At 46.8% G+C, this 15,957-nt stretch overlaps 1 protein-coding gene across 2 annotated transcripts in view; it reads left to right on the top strand.

Moving 5' to 3' along the window:
- The window catches only part of PEPD (peptidase D), a 252,054-nt gene that overhangs the window by 187,897 nt on the left and 48,200 nt on the right, over positions 1-15,957 (top strand). The gene's annotated exons all lie outside the window — the stretch shown is intronic.

Raw genomic sequence — 15,957 nt, 5'->3', positions numbered from 1 at the left:
CTGCCCAAGATACGTTGCTGCCTGGAGCAGAGCAGAGTTCAAACCACCCCATTTTTTTAAAAAAAAAGACTTCCTGCACCATTCAGATGCCAATTTCTGTCTCCATCTTTCCCCCACCTCATGGCGCTGCCTGAAGAAGATCGCTTTGCTCTCCTGCATGATGGCAACAGCCCTGTCTGAGGAGCACCAGCTGAGCTCCCCTGCCCCCCACCCTTGCCAAACTTGGCCGAGTGGGAGGACAGAGCAGTAGCCAGGGCAATAAGGGCTTGCTGGCAGTCAGTTTTGCACAGTGATGCAGCCAAAGTCGAGGGCCCATAGCGGCCTCGAAATGAGCACCCAGAGAGCAGCAGGTGATGAGGGCTTAAAGGCAGCAGCAGCAGCAGCAGGCAGACTCCAGTTGATTCCTGCAGCCGTGGTGGTGCTAGGGATTAAGTGAGTTTAAAATCAAAAGTGCTCAGAGTATTTCTTTTTAATCAGGATTAGTAAACAATGTTCTTATTCTTCTAACATATCAGGAATGGAAAAGCAGTTTTAAAGCATGGCAGTTGGACTAGGGGGAAGAGAAGTGTTAGCTGTGTGCTTCACAGCAGAAGTAATACACAATGGCCCTGTTGGGACATCATGCTGAGCCATGATGGTTTGGAGTTTTGAGCTAACTACATTGGCTTAGTGTGATGTCTGAACAGGAGTCTATTCTGACCATGCTGGTTTATTAACCACAGACTAACCCCGTTCACTGACCACTTGCTGCAGTATGGTTGGTGGGCTGTACCATGGTTTAGCATGATGTCTGAACAGCCTCCGTGGTTGAGAGCTGCCGTAGAGCTCCACAGCAAGAGCAGCAGCACCTAGCACCAAAATGGCCAACATCACCAAGCACCAAAATGCCAACAGTGCAAAGGCCACTGGGATGCATGGCTGCCCATCCAGAGGACTGGAGGTTCCTGCGGGAGGGAAGGTGGCTAGAGAATGGTTAGTCTAACCATGTTGCGGAACGTGATCACCTGCAGGTGTGGCAGTAGCACTCGCAGTGGTTAGCGGTAACCACCATGCACCATGGTTCGCCTAACCACCCCAATGTGCGTCTGAAAAGGTCCATGGCCATCTAAATGGGGTGGGGTGAGGGACATAAGGCCATTAAGTCCAAGGCCTAAAATTAGTTGCTGATGAGGATTCCAGGCAGTCTCATGGAGCTGAGGTTATTTTCCAGCCCTAGCTCCTGATATCCAGTTCAGCTGAAAAGGCTAAGGATTGAACCTAGGATTCTAAAGATACCAAGCATCTGCCCTCCCGCTGTCCTATGTCCCTGCTGAATGCCCTGAGCTTCCCATCTGCCAGTTCTATATTTGTTTCTATCAAGGGCCATGAGGACCCTTAGCGGCTTCCGTACGGGAGGGAACATGGGAATATGTATATGATGGTCTTGTGACCACCAACACACTAAAGCTGCCAGCTGGCCATGATACCTCACATTTCACGTCTTCCCCAAGTGGAAGCTGGATTTCAGGGAAGACAAACTATTTTCCACAAGGGTGCAAATGTCCTGGCCCCGCTTGGCTCGCTGCTGCTGATAATGCAAAGGAGAATGCAGGAAACAGCATTATGGGAGTTGTAGTGCAGCACATCTGGAGGGTGCCAGGTTGAGGAAGGCTGTCCTAAGCGAGCACAGAAAATTATGCTTCCCGTCTTCGGACAAGTCACATTCTCCTGACTTTGACTGCTCTCTCACATACAGAGGAGAGGGAAAGGCTCCTTCTGGACAAAGGCTATTCTTTCCGAGTCACACTTGAAGTGGTTTGTTCTGCTTCACGGTGCCTTATGTTCACTGTGTGATTTTCTTCCTGCAGTAAGCCTATTTGTTACAGCTTCAACTTGCCCACTAATACAGCATTTTTCACTCTTCCTCAAAGTCTGGAACTCTGCTGCTGTTGCTGCTCCTGCCTTACTAATACTTAATCAGCGACATGAACTTGGCCTGTTGTGAATGACAGGGACAAAAAGCAGAGAACATTTTGGGGCACAAGTGCTGTCCAGATGGGAGATGTCTCTGGATCAGCAAAATTTACTCTTTGTGCTTCCCTGCTTCATTCTCAGACTTTGGCTGTGTTCCCATTTGCTTGTTTATTCGTTTTCTTTCCATGGTGTTGATTTAAATGTCCCTGTAGCTTTGTTACATATTCATTTTCCAAATAAAGGCTTGGATTTTTAAAATATGTTTCTTGAGTTTGGAAGGTTTGGAAAAATAGAATTTTAGGACCATGGCTCCGTGGTAGAGCCCCTGCTTTGCCTGCAGAATGTCCCAGGTTCAATCCCCAGCATTTCCAGGTCAGGCTGGGGAAGACCCCTGCCTGAAGCCCTGGAGAGCCATGGCTGCCAGTCAGTGTTGACAGTACTGGGCTAGATGGACCAAGGATCTGATTCAGTATAAGGCAGCTTCCTGTGTTCCTGTGACACAGATCACAGTCCAGCTATTGTGAGGGAAAGGAAAGTTGTCAGGCAATAGAGATGGAACAAACAGCATTTGGGACTTGGCTGAAGAAAGGAAAGCTGAGTGAAAAGAAAGCCCCAGAAAGCAAAGGGACAGGGTAGGCTTTGGATGGGTTAGGCAAGCTTTCATCACTGCAAGCTATTAGGAAGGCCCTTATTTGTTTTCTGTGGCCCTCTCCTGAGGATGTCTCGGGTGACTGTTGTGGGTTTGTAGGTGCAATTGTGCTTTAGATTCTGTTGCCATCAGGGCTAGATATTTTATTGCTGGTTTTTGTTGATTTTATTTATTTTGGCTGTTATAGGATTTTATTTAATGTGATTTTATCATGTAAGCCGCCTTGGGAGGGCTTTTGCCCTTAAAGGCAGCCTAGAACTATTTTAGTTAGACAGACAGACATCTAAGGCAAAAGGAAGTGGGGGAGGAGGCAAACGGACACCTGAAGAGAAGGTGGACAGAGAAGACAGGAGGCTGAGGATCGGAGGGGTTAGATCAGCCTTCCCCAGCCTGGTGTTCTCCAGATGTGTTGGACCACAACTCCCATCATCCCCCAGCAAGCAAAGCTGGGCAGGTGTGCGTGTGCATGGAGGGTGCTGCTTTTTGTTTTGCTTCTGATTCCCCTTTTGCATAACTAACCTAGACTTGTGCTAAGCCACACAACGGCAGACCTCAGTGCTGCACCTTTTGGCGTAGTTTGCCACATCAAAGTGCCCGTGGTGATTCAACAAGTGGGACCTACCACTAAATTCTGTGCCCTGTTCAGAGTTCCAGCCGTTCCCTCCTATTCTCCCCACCCCTCATTCTCCCCCACTCCACAAACAATCCATCAGACTTCTGTGGCCACTGAGTACACTTGGTCCATTGTCTTTCCCCCTTGAGGTTTTTTCCCTTTTGGGGAGGGGGGGCGTACTTCTGCAAACCTGTGTGTGTCCCTCCCCACCCCCACCCCTGGCAACCTGCTGATACTTCCCTCTTGTGCTTGGGTATTTGGCTATATAAGGATTGGCACTCATTTAGAGGATTGATATTGCTATGAGTATATAATCAGCCTTCCCCAACCTGGTGCCCTCCAAATATTTTACAGTCCCACTCCCATCAGCCCAGGACAACATGGCCAATGGTGAGGGTGGATGGAAATGTTGTCTAAAATATCTGGAGGGCACCGGTTTGGGGAAGGCTTTTATAGACAGACAGATGAAGTTTTACCTAGAGTCCTTCCTTCTGGTGTGGTAGTTTTGAGTGTGCATGGGGTGTGTGTGTCTTTTTGTACTATGTGGGATGATTAAAACCTAAGATCCAAACCCACCCACCCCCGCCCCAGCAGTCTAAAATGTTTCTGGACTGTGCCATGATCCATCGAGCTTGTTTGCTGATTGTGCATCTTGGCTCTGATGGCCACCTTCTTGATAGTTTTCATACTTCCTGGCATACTTTCCATACTCAGTAGGACTTTCTTGTGCCACCATTAAGCTGCTTGGTTCAATAAAAAATAACATCTCACAGATCAATATTTCTGGAAAGCAGGAAATGGAAGTTAGAGAGTCTTCAGAAGATCCTATTGAACACGCTGGCCAAATAAAGAGATGTACCTAGATGGTTGAAGAGTGCCATCGGCACTCAAGTTCTTTCATACATATTTAATAGGTGGTTAATTAATTAACTTATTATATATACAGCATCCTTTTAGTGCATATTAGTGATGGGTGGGGGTCCCCCGGCTTGCTTCAGATTGGCTTAGAAATAAGCCAAGTCTCTTCCCAAACATTGGGAAATAGCTCTGCTTGTTTTAGTTCCAATCCAAATTTGTGAGCCCCCAAACCCTCCCCTCTTCCCTTTGGATCTGCTTACGAGGTTGAGATGGCAGTGGTGCCCCATAGGCAGCAAACTGCTGGTCAGTCTTTCCTCTCCCTCTCTTTTCCTGCAGCAAGCAGAGAGGGAAAGGAGACATTCCCTTTTCCCCAGGACTACTTGCACTGGAGTCACCCTAGGGAAAACGATGCTTCCCAGCAGCTACTGATGACCTGGTGCAGTGTCAGCTCCAGGTTTTGAGGGCCCTTGGGCAAGACACCCTCCATGGGCCTCCTCCCTCAGTGAGTCTACCCTCTTACAACCACTGTCACCAGCTGCTCTTGCTCGACCTCCCTCCCCCATGATTGCTCCCGCTTGCTTGCTTGACAGGCAGAAAGCCAATGAGCAAGTAGGCGGAGCGGCATCTGCTGCTCCTTCTCACCACCACCATTGTCTGGGCCAAAGTGAGAGGCAGGCATACAAGCAGGCTGCAACGGTGAAGAGGAGGAGTAACTCCAGGGAGCTCTTGTCAGTGGGCCCCTGCTGGGGTGTGGGCCCTCGGCAGGTACCCAACCATGCCTACCCTTGACGCTGGCCCTGGCCTGGTGTGCTGTGTGGCACATGACCGGCACAGAGGGCCAAAGAATCCTCTCTCCTTGTTTGCTGGTGGAGAACCACCTCAGTAAGTGGGAGGGAAAGAGAAGGTTGGAGGGATCAGTCTGGTGACTGGGTGGGTTGGTGGGTAGGTCGGTCAGGAAATTCTTCTTGAGCTCAGGTTTTAATCTGATTTGGGGACGCATTCAAGGGTCTGTCATTTTGCTTATCATTGATGAAGCTTTTGCCCTTACCGTTGGTCCCTGCACAGAATTGTGTTGTTGATCTGCTCTAGGGATGTTGCCAAGACTCCTATTTCCAGATTCAGAAATACAAGTCTGCAGTTACAGGGGTTTGTAATGCTTACCTAAGGTGGCCACTAAATTCATCACTAAAAAAGAATTGCATCACCACAAAGGAGGACACAGATTTGCATAAAATGTTGCAAGTCCTAATTTATACAGACAGTTGCAAGTTTAGAAAGAATTACTACATTTTAAATAGTAATGCACCACATCTCACCATAGTAGGAAAGACCTGTGACCGGATGACCTGTGCTCAGTCCCCTGTCCCGTGCTAATTGTGGACGGGCAACTTCAAGGCCTCTGCTGCTTTCTTTCCTTACGGTTCTTTCTCTTTAATCTGGAGATGGACTGGACAGTTCTTCAAATGGAGGACACATTCAAAATGGAGGACTGTCCTCAGACAGCCTTCAAATTTAGGACTGTCCTCTGTGAAGTAGGACACACAGCCATCCTAAGCTTACCTGTATTTGAGGCAAATGTTATGAATGCCTTAGACTAGTATTTCTAAGCCTGGAAATACAAATCATGTCAGGTGAAACAGGGAAGCAGAAAGACAGGCAAGGGAAGAAGACCTCAAGGTGCATTATCCCTGCCATTGAGGCTACTTGCTGGACCACCACCAGATACCCTGTGGGAAGGATCCTGATTACTTTTATTTATGAATGTTGTTCATTGTGATTTCATTCATATATTTTGATGCTACTTGTAAGCTGCCTTGGAAGGATTTGGAAAATAACACTATTGTAATAAGTAAATAAGCAAATGAATAAATAGTGGGAATCCATGACATAATTCTGTGCAGCAAAACAGAGGTGGACAGGAAGGGTGAAAGGCTCGTCTAGCACAGCCATCTCCAGCCTGGTGCCCTCCAGATGTGTTGGTCTGCAACACCCATCATTCCTAACTAGCATGACCATTGGCTGCCTGGGAATAATGGGAGTTGCAGCCTAACACATCTGGAGGGCACCAAGTTGGGGAAGCCTGTCCTAGTGTAAGCAAAATAACAAAGCAATTTCCCACCCACCGTCTCTGTCAAGCAAGAATCCACTTCTGCAGTAGCATTAAAGTCCACACCCTTCAGACATGGTGGCTAAAACAGCCTTCACAGCCAACGTGAATAGTAGTTTATTCTGAAAAAATCCTACCATTCTATGAAAGTCTGGATGTACATTTAGTATTTCTGGATTTTGTGCCATTGCTTGCTTGCTTTAAAAGATGTATAAACCCCACTTTTAGGGTCAGCTCTCCCAAGGTGTTATACACAATTTGAAACCACAAAACACAAGAAAACAACAAGAGCGATTGTGTTGTTGTTTTTAAATCCACCAGCAACAAGTATCAATAATCTATACTATTACCTCATTTTTAAAATCAACTTTGAAGTGTGTGTGTGTGTGTGTGTGTAAATCTAGATGCAGCCTTGCACTGGCGTTGACTCCTGGCTGAATGCTGGAAACCTTGCCTCAACATTCCTGGTCATGTCCTGGCGGTGGGTTAGGCTATGTCTACAGGGCATAGAAGAAGATGTGCTCATAATTCCACTCGTAGGCCATGCTCAGTCTCTGGCAAGATGCCGGTAATGAGTACCTCTGAGAGAGAAATGTATAGTGGGCCTCTTGCTGGAAACGAGACTGTGTGCTTGGCATGAGCCAAGATGCTGAACAGCAAATGGGGCTGAGACATGCCCTGGAGCCCCCAAGTAAATAAAGATTCTTTGTTCTCCTGCATCTAAATAGCAGCAGCAGCAAGAGAGAAGGGTCATAGAGTCATGCCTCCAACCCCCAGGTAATTCATAGTCCAATAGATGAGCGATTTTGCCATATTCCTTTGCAATGCAAGAGTTGCATTCAGGATCTCTGTTTGAGAGGGCATGCATCTATCACAGATCTTTACTAAATTATCCTTTTACATCTGAGGTTTTTGAAGTTCTCTTTAGTATCCCCCATACATTGTTAAAAGAGCTGTGATTTAAGATTGCATATCCTGGCCCCAGCATCAAAGAAGTTGGTGTGTAGGTGGAGAGAGTGCTGTACGCCTGGAGGACAGCAGAGTTAACAACAAGGATAATTTATTTTCTTTTGCATTGATGTAATCAGTTTGAAAATATTTTATAATACAATAATTGTGCAATTAAAACTCCTGGTGAGTCACTGGAACAACAATATAACAGCCCTCCTTTGTATCCAGCCAGGCAGAAGCAGCAGCTGTCCATTCCATTTACACCACCCTCCCATAGGAAATCTACTTTTAATACAGACTGACATTTTTAATGTTCTCCATTTACAAATTCCTAATCAGTAATTGTCTAAGTAGCATTCACACCAGGGCAAAAAGCCTGAGTGTTGGTGCAGTAGGTATCAGTCTCACCATCCAAAGGTCATGAATTCAGTCCTCCACATTAGGCAAGCCTTGGCTTTTTGTTCAGCGGCAGTACGCCTCTGTCCCATTATGTGGTTATCTGAGGCTCACAGGGAAAGCTAACATCACCTGACGGTCAGATCTGAACAAGGAGGTCCAGTCTGTATCAAACAGTCAGGTCAAGGCATGCAAGGTTGAGTCAGATGCCAAGGTAAGTGCATCAGTCACAGCAAGCTAGGTAAAGTCAGGAGCCCTCTTGTGTGAAGGGCAGCTGCAACAGGACCATGGAGAGTTCTGAGTGAACTTTGCTGGCTAGAGCTCTCTCCTACTAGCAACATAGGAGGATGTTGTCTCAGCAGCAAGCTAGAGCCAACAGTAGTCTTAGGCAGCCACAATCTGTAGTGTAGTGGAGGAGCTGGCAGGACTTTTAAAGAGCCCTGCCCTTTGAACCACTTGATTCTGTAGTCTCAGATTTTTGTGGAGCTGGGGAGATGGCAGTTCCGCTGCGGGTTCCTCCTCTGACTCCGAGGATGATGGCAAGGCCATGTCTTCTGGCAGGGGGCGGGGGGCTGAATATGGGATTGACTGAGCCTCTGTAAGTCTGAAATCTGATCTTCATCAGAGACTTCTTCTGCACCTTGACATTGCCAAGGGTTCAGAGACATGACGGCCTCTGGTTATCGAACAAGCCATGTCCACCTTGTGGGCTGATAAGGGTGCTCCTGATGGAATAAAAGTTTTATTGATTGATTGATTGATTGATGTCTTTATTTTATTTAAAACACTTGTATCCCGCCTTCTATCATTAAGATCTTAGGGTGGCTCAAATTGTGGCTTGAGCAGATCTTGGGGGTCTATTTTTGAACCCTCCCACTTAAAAAAAAACAAAAAACAAACCCTATAAGTAAAGACTTTTGGGTCTTAGCCAGTCCAGCATAACAGTTCTTTTGTCTTTAGGGTTCAGTCTTGCTAATGAATTGCAAGCAAATAATTTAGCTTATTAAGCCCCCTTCATGGATCACTGCCTTGTTGTGGCAAAGGGGCTTGCGTAACTCAGTAAAGCCATAAGCTATGCCGTGCAGGGCCACCCAAGATGGACTGGTCATGGCAGAGAGTTCTGACAAAATGTGGTCCACTGGAGAAGGAAATGGCAACCCACTCCAGTGTTCTTGCCAAGAAAACCCCATGGAACGTATCACAAGGCTAAAAGAGATGACGCCGGAAGATGAGCCCCTTCCAAACGGCTGGGCCATTTTTGCAATGGATACACCTCGGTTGTTAGCATGAGAATAATTCCAGTTACATATGGCAAAAGCTGGTTTGCAATTATATTTGCCAAGAAAACCCCATGGAACGTATCACAGGGCTAAAAGATATGACGCCGGAAGATGAGCCCCTCAGGTCGGAAGGTGTCCAATATACTACTGGGGAAGAGTAGAGGGTATTTCCAAGTAGCGCCAGAAAGAGTGAAGCGGCTGGGCCAAAGCCGAAAGGACACTCAGCTGTGGATGTGTCTGGTGGTGAAAAGAAAATCCGATGCTGTAAAGAACAATATTGTTTAGGAACCTGGAATGTCAGATCAATGAATCAAGGTAAGCTGGAGGTGGTCAAACATGAGATGGCAAGATTGAACATCGACATCTTGGGAATCAGCGAACTAAAATGGACAAGCATGGGCGAATTTAATTCAGGTGACCATCATATCTACTACTGTGGGTAAGAATCCCTTAGAAGAAATGGAGTAGCACTCATAGTCAACAAAAGGGTGGGAAAAGCAGTACTGGGGTACAATCTTAAAAATGATAGAATGATCTCAGCACGAATCCAAGGCAAACCATTCAGCATCACAGTAATTCAAGTCTATGCCCCAACCACTGAGGCTGAAGAAGCTGAGGTTGATCGGTTCTATGAAGAACTACAACACCTTCTAGAACTAACACCAAAAAAAGATGTCCTCTTCATCCTAGGGGATTGGAACGCTAAAGGAGGAAGTCAAGAAATCACCGGGATAACAGGCAGGCATGGCCTTGGTGTACAAAATGAAGCAGGACAAAAGCTAATAGTTTTGCCAAGAGAACACGCTGATCATAGCAAACACTCCTTTCCAACAGCACAAGAGACGACTCTACACATGGACATCACCAGATGGTCAATATCGAAATCAGATTGATTATGTCCTTTGCAGCCAAAGATGGAGAAGCTCCATACAGTCAGTCAAAACAAGACCTGGAGCTGACTGTGGCTCAGATCATGAGCTTCTTGTTGCAAAATTTTGGCTTAAATTGAAGAACGTAGGGAAAGCCACTAAACCATTCAGGTATGACCTAAATCATATCCCTGATGAATATACAGTGGAGGTGAGGAATAGATTGAAGGGATTAGACCTGATAGACAGAGTGCCTGAGGAACTATGGATGGAGGTCCGTAACATTGTTCAGGAGGCAGCAACTCAATCCATCTCAAAGAAAAAGAAATGCAAGAAAGCCAAGTGGCTGTCTGATGAGGCTTTACAAGTAGCTCACGAAAGAAGGGAAGCGAAAAGCAAGGGAGAAAGGGGAAGATATATCCAACTAAATGCAGAGTTCCAGAGAATAGCAAGGAGAGACAAGAAGGCCTTCTTAAATGAACAATGCAAAGAAATAGAGGAAAACAACAGAATGGGAAAGACTAGAGATCTCTTCAAGAAAACTGGAGATCTCAAGGGAACGTTTTGTGCAAAGACGGGCATGATAAAGGACAAAGAAGGCAGGGACCTAACAGAAGCAGATGAGATTCAGAAGAGGTGGAAAGAATACACAGAAGAACTATACAGCAAAGATCTGAATGTCCCTGATAGCCATGATAGTGCGATCACTGAACTTGAGCCAGACATCCTAGAGAGTGAAGTCAAGTGGGCTTTAGGAAGCATTAGCAAATTTGGAACACGCAGCAGTAGCCACAAGACTGGAAAGGAAAGTTCATATTCATTGCATCACCGATGCAATGAATATGAACTTGAGCATGCTCCGGGAGAGAGTGCAGGACAGGAAGGCCTGGCGTGCTATGGTCCATGGGGTCACGAAGAGTCGGACATTACTTAATGACTGAACAACAACAAATGTATCCTTGGAATAGGGAGGGAAAGAAATCTATGTTGTTGCTGTTGTTGTTTTAAGCTAAACTGTTGTTGTTGTTCAGTCGTTCAGTCGTGTCCGACTCTTCATGACCCCATGGACCATAGCACGTCAGGCCTTCCTGTCCTCCGCTCTCTCCCGGAGTGGGCTCAAGTCCATATTCATTGCATCGGTGATGCTATCTAGCCATCTCATCCTCTGCTGTCCTCTTCTCCTTTTGCGTTCAATCTTTCCCAGCATCAGGGTCTTTTCCAGGGAGTTTTCTCTTCGCATTAGGTGGCCAAAATATTTGAGCTTCAGCTTCAATATCTGTCTTTCCAATGAGCACTCAGGGTTGCTTTCCTTTAGGATGGACTGATTTGACCTCCTTGCAGTCCAGGGGACTCGTAAGAGTCTTCTCCAGCACCACAGTTCGAAAGCATCAGTTCTTCGGCGCTCAGCCTTCCTTATAGTCCAGCTCTCACAGCCATACGTTGCTACTGGGAAAACCATAGCTTTGATTATACGAATCTTTGTCGGCAAGGTGATGTCTCTGCTTCTTACTATGCTGTCTAGGTTTGCCATAGCTTTCCTCCCAAGGAGCAAGCGTCTTTTAATTTCATGGCTACAGTCACCATCTGCGGTGATCTTGGAGCCCAAGAAAATAAGATCTGTCACTGCTTCCATTTCTTCCCCTTCTATATGCCAGGAAGTGATGGGGCCAGATGCCATGATTTCACCCGCAACAAGAGGCTCTTTAGATCCTCTTCGCTTCCTACCATTAGGGTGGTATCATCTGCGTATCTGAGGTTGTTGATAATTCTCCCGGCAATCTTAATTCCGACCTGTGATTCATCCAACCCGCCGTTTCTCATGATGTACTCTGCATATAAGTTAATTAAGCAGGGTGACAATATGCAGCCTTGTCGTACTCCTTCCCCAATTTTGAACCAATCAGTTCCATGTCCGGTTCTTACTGTTGCTTCTTGACCCTCGTACAGGTTTCTCAGGAGACAGGTAAGGTGGTCTGGTACCCCCATCTCTTTCAGAATTTGCCACAGTTTGTTGTGATCCACACAATCAAAGGCTTTAGCGTTGTCAGTGAAGCAGAAATAGACGTTTTTCTGGAATTCTCTTGCTCTCTCCATGATCCAGCGAATGTTGGCGATTTGATCTCTAGTTCCTCTGCCTCTTCGAAACCCCGCTTGTACTTCCGGTAGTTCTTGTTTCGCATACTGCTGAAGCCTAGCTTGTAGGATTTTAAGCATCACCTTGCTGGCATGTGAAATGAGCGCAATTGTGCGGTAGTTTGAACACTCTTTGGCGTTGCCCTTCTTTGGAATTGGAATGTAAACTGACCTTTTCCAGCCTTGCGGCCATTGTTGAGTGTTCCAAATTTGTTGGCATATTGAATGCAATATGCATTCTTTATTATTATATGCATTCTTTATTATTTCCTTCCCCACTGGAGAAGGAAATGGCAACCCACTCCAGTATTCTTGCCAAGAAAACCCCATGGAACGTATCACAAGGATACATGGTGGGTTACAATTATTTCTCATCTTAACCTTGGTCTACTACCTTACGACTCAGACTAAACTGAGGTTGCTTTCACAAGCCAGGCTCCCTTTTTACATTTCACACATCTCCAAGGTAACGTCTCAGCCTCCTACTTTGTGATCTTTTGCAAAGGAAGATTTTTCACTCTCTTAAGCCCCCCTTCCATCACACTTTAATTTGCAAGAGGTCTCGCCATCAAGAGGAGAGCCGTGATCTTTCATACTCAGTAATAACTCGTGCTAGCTCAGAAATGTGAGTGTGTTGGCTCCTTTCAGATTAAAAATCTGGATAGGTAGGGATGTGCTTTGCATTAAGGGGCTGTTTCTTGCATTAATTATCACAATAACAATATTCAGAAGATCAAACCGGGCATATTAGTGAGGGAATTGCATTTTCTGTATTGATTGCAAAAACTCCCCAGGGGAGGAGGATGTGTCCGAGATCCTCAAATGAGCTCCCTGGCTCTTCCACAACCAGCATCATCCACTTCATTGGACTGACTCTCAAAGTTCTTGAAAGAGCACTGATGTTGCTGGTGCATATTTTCTTGTGACAGATAGTTACCTTCATTAAATATTCTGAGACCTATCACTCATTGTATTAATATATTTAGTAAAGATCAGTCAAAAGCAAAGCAGTTAATCACTTAAAATACATGAATTAGCATTTGGAGGTCCCGGGGCCAAAGGGGAACCAGCTTCCACCCCTCAGCTATAGTGCAAGGGAGATGAGTAGGGGGCGGGGGAGATTGGGATTCACTGGCAGCTGGCTTCGCAGGAGGAGGGCTCCCTCTTCAGAATGACCCTCCTGGAGAACTAGTTACTAATTAAGGGGCTTAACAGGTTGACAGTGTGGTGCACAGTTCTGAGGCTGATGTGGAGCCAAAGTCAAGGCAAGGACCAAGAAGCTGGAAGAGCAAGTGGAATGACGTGCTGTGTCGAGGCTGCATGTCATGTATTCGAGTCCAGCTTGGGTCATTGTATCACCAGCTGGCCCGGCCTGCTTCCCAAGCAAGAACAAAACAAAACCCTTCTCTTTGCAAAGAGGAAAGGCAGCAGCTGCCAAGACACAGAAGATGCCATGTCTGATCTAGGCTCAAGCCAGGAACTCTCCTCCTCTGATGACGATTCTGAGGCCAAAGATCCTGGAAGACTCCCCCGACTCCAGCACTTCCATAGGCACCCCTCACACCAGGCCCTTTGGCAACAGTGGTCCTTGAGGGAACCTGCAGACAGGGCTCCTGATTAACCTACCTCACCCGTGGAGTCTGAGGAGGAGGCCAAGCAGCCACTCAGCTCTAGAGGATGTTGGCAGCAAAAGTTGCAAGTGCAGGCAGCCTCTTGTTGGTGAAGCAAATGCTGAGGGCCCAAAGAAACCAGCCTCCCCAGGAGTAAGAGGGCTCCTCAGAAGTCAATGGGCTCCTCAGTAGTAGGGGAGTCTTCAGGAGCAGGAAGCCTGGGGAACTGTGTTAACCATTTACAGCTGAAGACCAGGCAGCATAAGTCTTCAGTTCTGGTCTATGCAGTGCAGGAGCAACACAGGTCCTAAGTGTTGCGTGGCCCAGTTATGTGTCCCATGTTTCTGACTCTGAGCTTTACCTTGATCTCATGGCCAGGCTTGTCCCTTGGCTTCCTCCTTCGTATGTGAACCTGGCTTCCCTCTGTGGACCAAGCTGAAGCAGAACAGGAGACACATGACGGGATCCTCCTTCCCCTTCACAGGAAATGATGCTTTGGAATATGCATAGGAGTATCAATTCCCGCCAGGTACCATGGGGATTCTAGTGCCTCCTGAACTGGTTTGGGAACAACATGGCAAGCAAGGGGTCTTGAGAGCCTTACAGGGGAGGGTTCAGGAGCTGCCACTGCAGAGTTCTTCATTTAAGCGTCTTTCCCAGAACCAGGCAGATTTGAGGCCTTATCTACAAATGAATGCAAAATCAGGTGGTAGAATGGACTGTGCCTCAGACTGGTCATTGGGGGAGTGGGGGAATCATATTTTTAAATGGTCTCCTGCATAAATCAAACAAAAACTGCACTTCCCTGCAAGTAGAAAACTAGCATGCAGTAAATGAACTGAACTAAGACCTTTCTCCCTGACATGCTAGTTCTTTACTTGCAGGAATATTTTTTAGTGCAAGGGGATTCACAGACTTGAATTAGTATATATTCTACTGTAGCACCTCCCGATCCCACTAGCTCATTCTCCTGCATGTGTAAACCAGGCCTCACTTCTAGCTGGCAGATTCTGTGGTAAGTATCTGTGAAGAGGTATCAGGGGTCACCGTACAATCCCCCTAGGTATTCCTGGTTGCCTAGCAGCAGTAGCCAGCCACAGTTAGGGCTAGTTAAACAGAAGAAAAGGGAATCAGGACAGGGGCTCCTTAAATGGATCCAAGGCTCTGAGGGAGGTGGAAAGAGGCTCAAGGGGAGAGGCTGAGAAGAGCAACCGGAAGGAGCAAGGACTGGAAAGTAAAGAATGGAGGGGGGGAGAGAAGAGCAGCTGGGCTTCCTTGAAGGCTAGGGACCTACAGCAGTGAAGGGGCTGCTAGCAAACCCAGAAGAGACCTACCTGCGCAGTCAGCAGCGCTCAGAAGCCCACAGGAACTGGTGGATGAGGAAAGACTTGCTTAATTCTCCAGCAAGCTCAGGAACAGGTCATCCTGACTCTGCCACTACTCAGCCTCAAGCACCAGTATGTAAGCAGTCTTGCAGATGCTACTGCTACTGCTCTAGGGTTATGCACTCTAAACCCACAGCTACTTGCTCTGTAGGCCTTCAGCCTGCTCCAGCAGATACTTACCAGTATTGCCTGGAAAGCGTCCATCCCAGTCCTACAGCTTCTTACCACCACCTGTGACCTTGTATCCACACCTGAAGACGATTATTGTTCTTGAGCCAGAGACTTTGGGCCTTATCCTGCAACTACTTACTACAGTTGCCTGGAGGCGATCCTGACCCTACAGCTACTGATTTGACCGATCCTGTGCTGTAACAGAAATAAAGTCTATGACTGCTGCATTTACATGGCCCCAGTAATCATTTGGGATGGAAAGAGGACAGAGGGACATGTTACCCTTGGCAGAGGGGGCGCACTTTGTGACAATGTGATGTGGCTACAAAAAAGGCAAATGCTATTTTGGGCTGCATTAATAGAAGTATAACTTCTAAATCACATGAAATACTAGTTCACCTCTACTCAGTACTGGTTAGGCCTCACCTGGAGAACTGTGTCTGGTTCTGGGCTCCACTCTTTAAGAAGGATGCAGACAAGCTGGAGAGGGTTCAGAGGAGGGCGACAAAAATAATCAGGGGACTGGAAACAAAGCCATACGAGGAGAGACTGAAGGAACTGGGCATGTTTAGCCCTGAGAAGAGAAGACTGAGGGGAGATAGGATAGTGCTCTTCAAGTACTTGAAAGGTTGTCACAGAGAGGAAGGCCAGGATCTCTTCTTGATCATCCCGGAGTGTGGGACACAGGATAATGGGCTCAAGTTACAGGAAGCCAGATTCCAGCTGAACATCAGGAAAAACTTCCTGACTGTTAGAGCAATACGACAATGGAACCAATTCCCTAGGGAGGTGGTGGGCTCTCCCACACTGGAGGCATTCAAGATGAAGCTGGACAGCCATCTGTCAGGGATGGTCTGACTTGGCTTCCTGCACTGAGCAGGGGGTTGGACTCGATGGTCTTATAGGCCCCTTCCAACCCTACTATTCTATGATTCTATGAGTATCAAAGCCAACATCTTAATATAATTTTATTCTTTAGAAA

Source organism: Heloderma suspectum, chromosome 8 (assembly GCF_057233095.1).
Source record: "Heloderma suspectum isolate Gila_16-S chromosome 8, 16-S_ref, whole genome shotgun sequence".
Lineage (NCBI taxonomy): Eukaryota > Metazoa > Chordata > Lepidosauria > Squamata > Helodermatidae > Heloderma > Heloderma suspectum.
The sequence above is the reverse complement of the archived record's forward strand: the minus strand, read 5'-3'. Positions and strand labels throughout refer to the sequence as shown.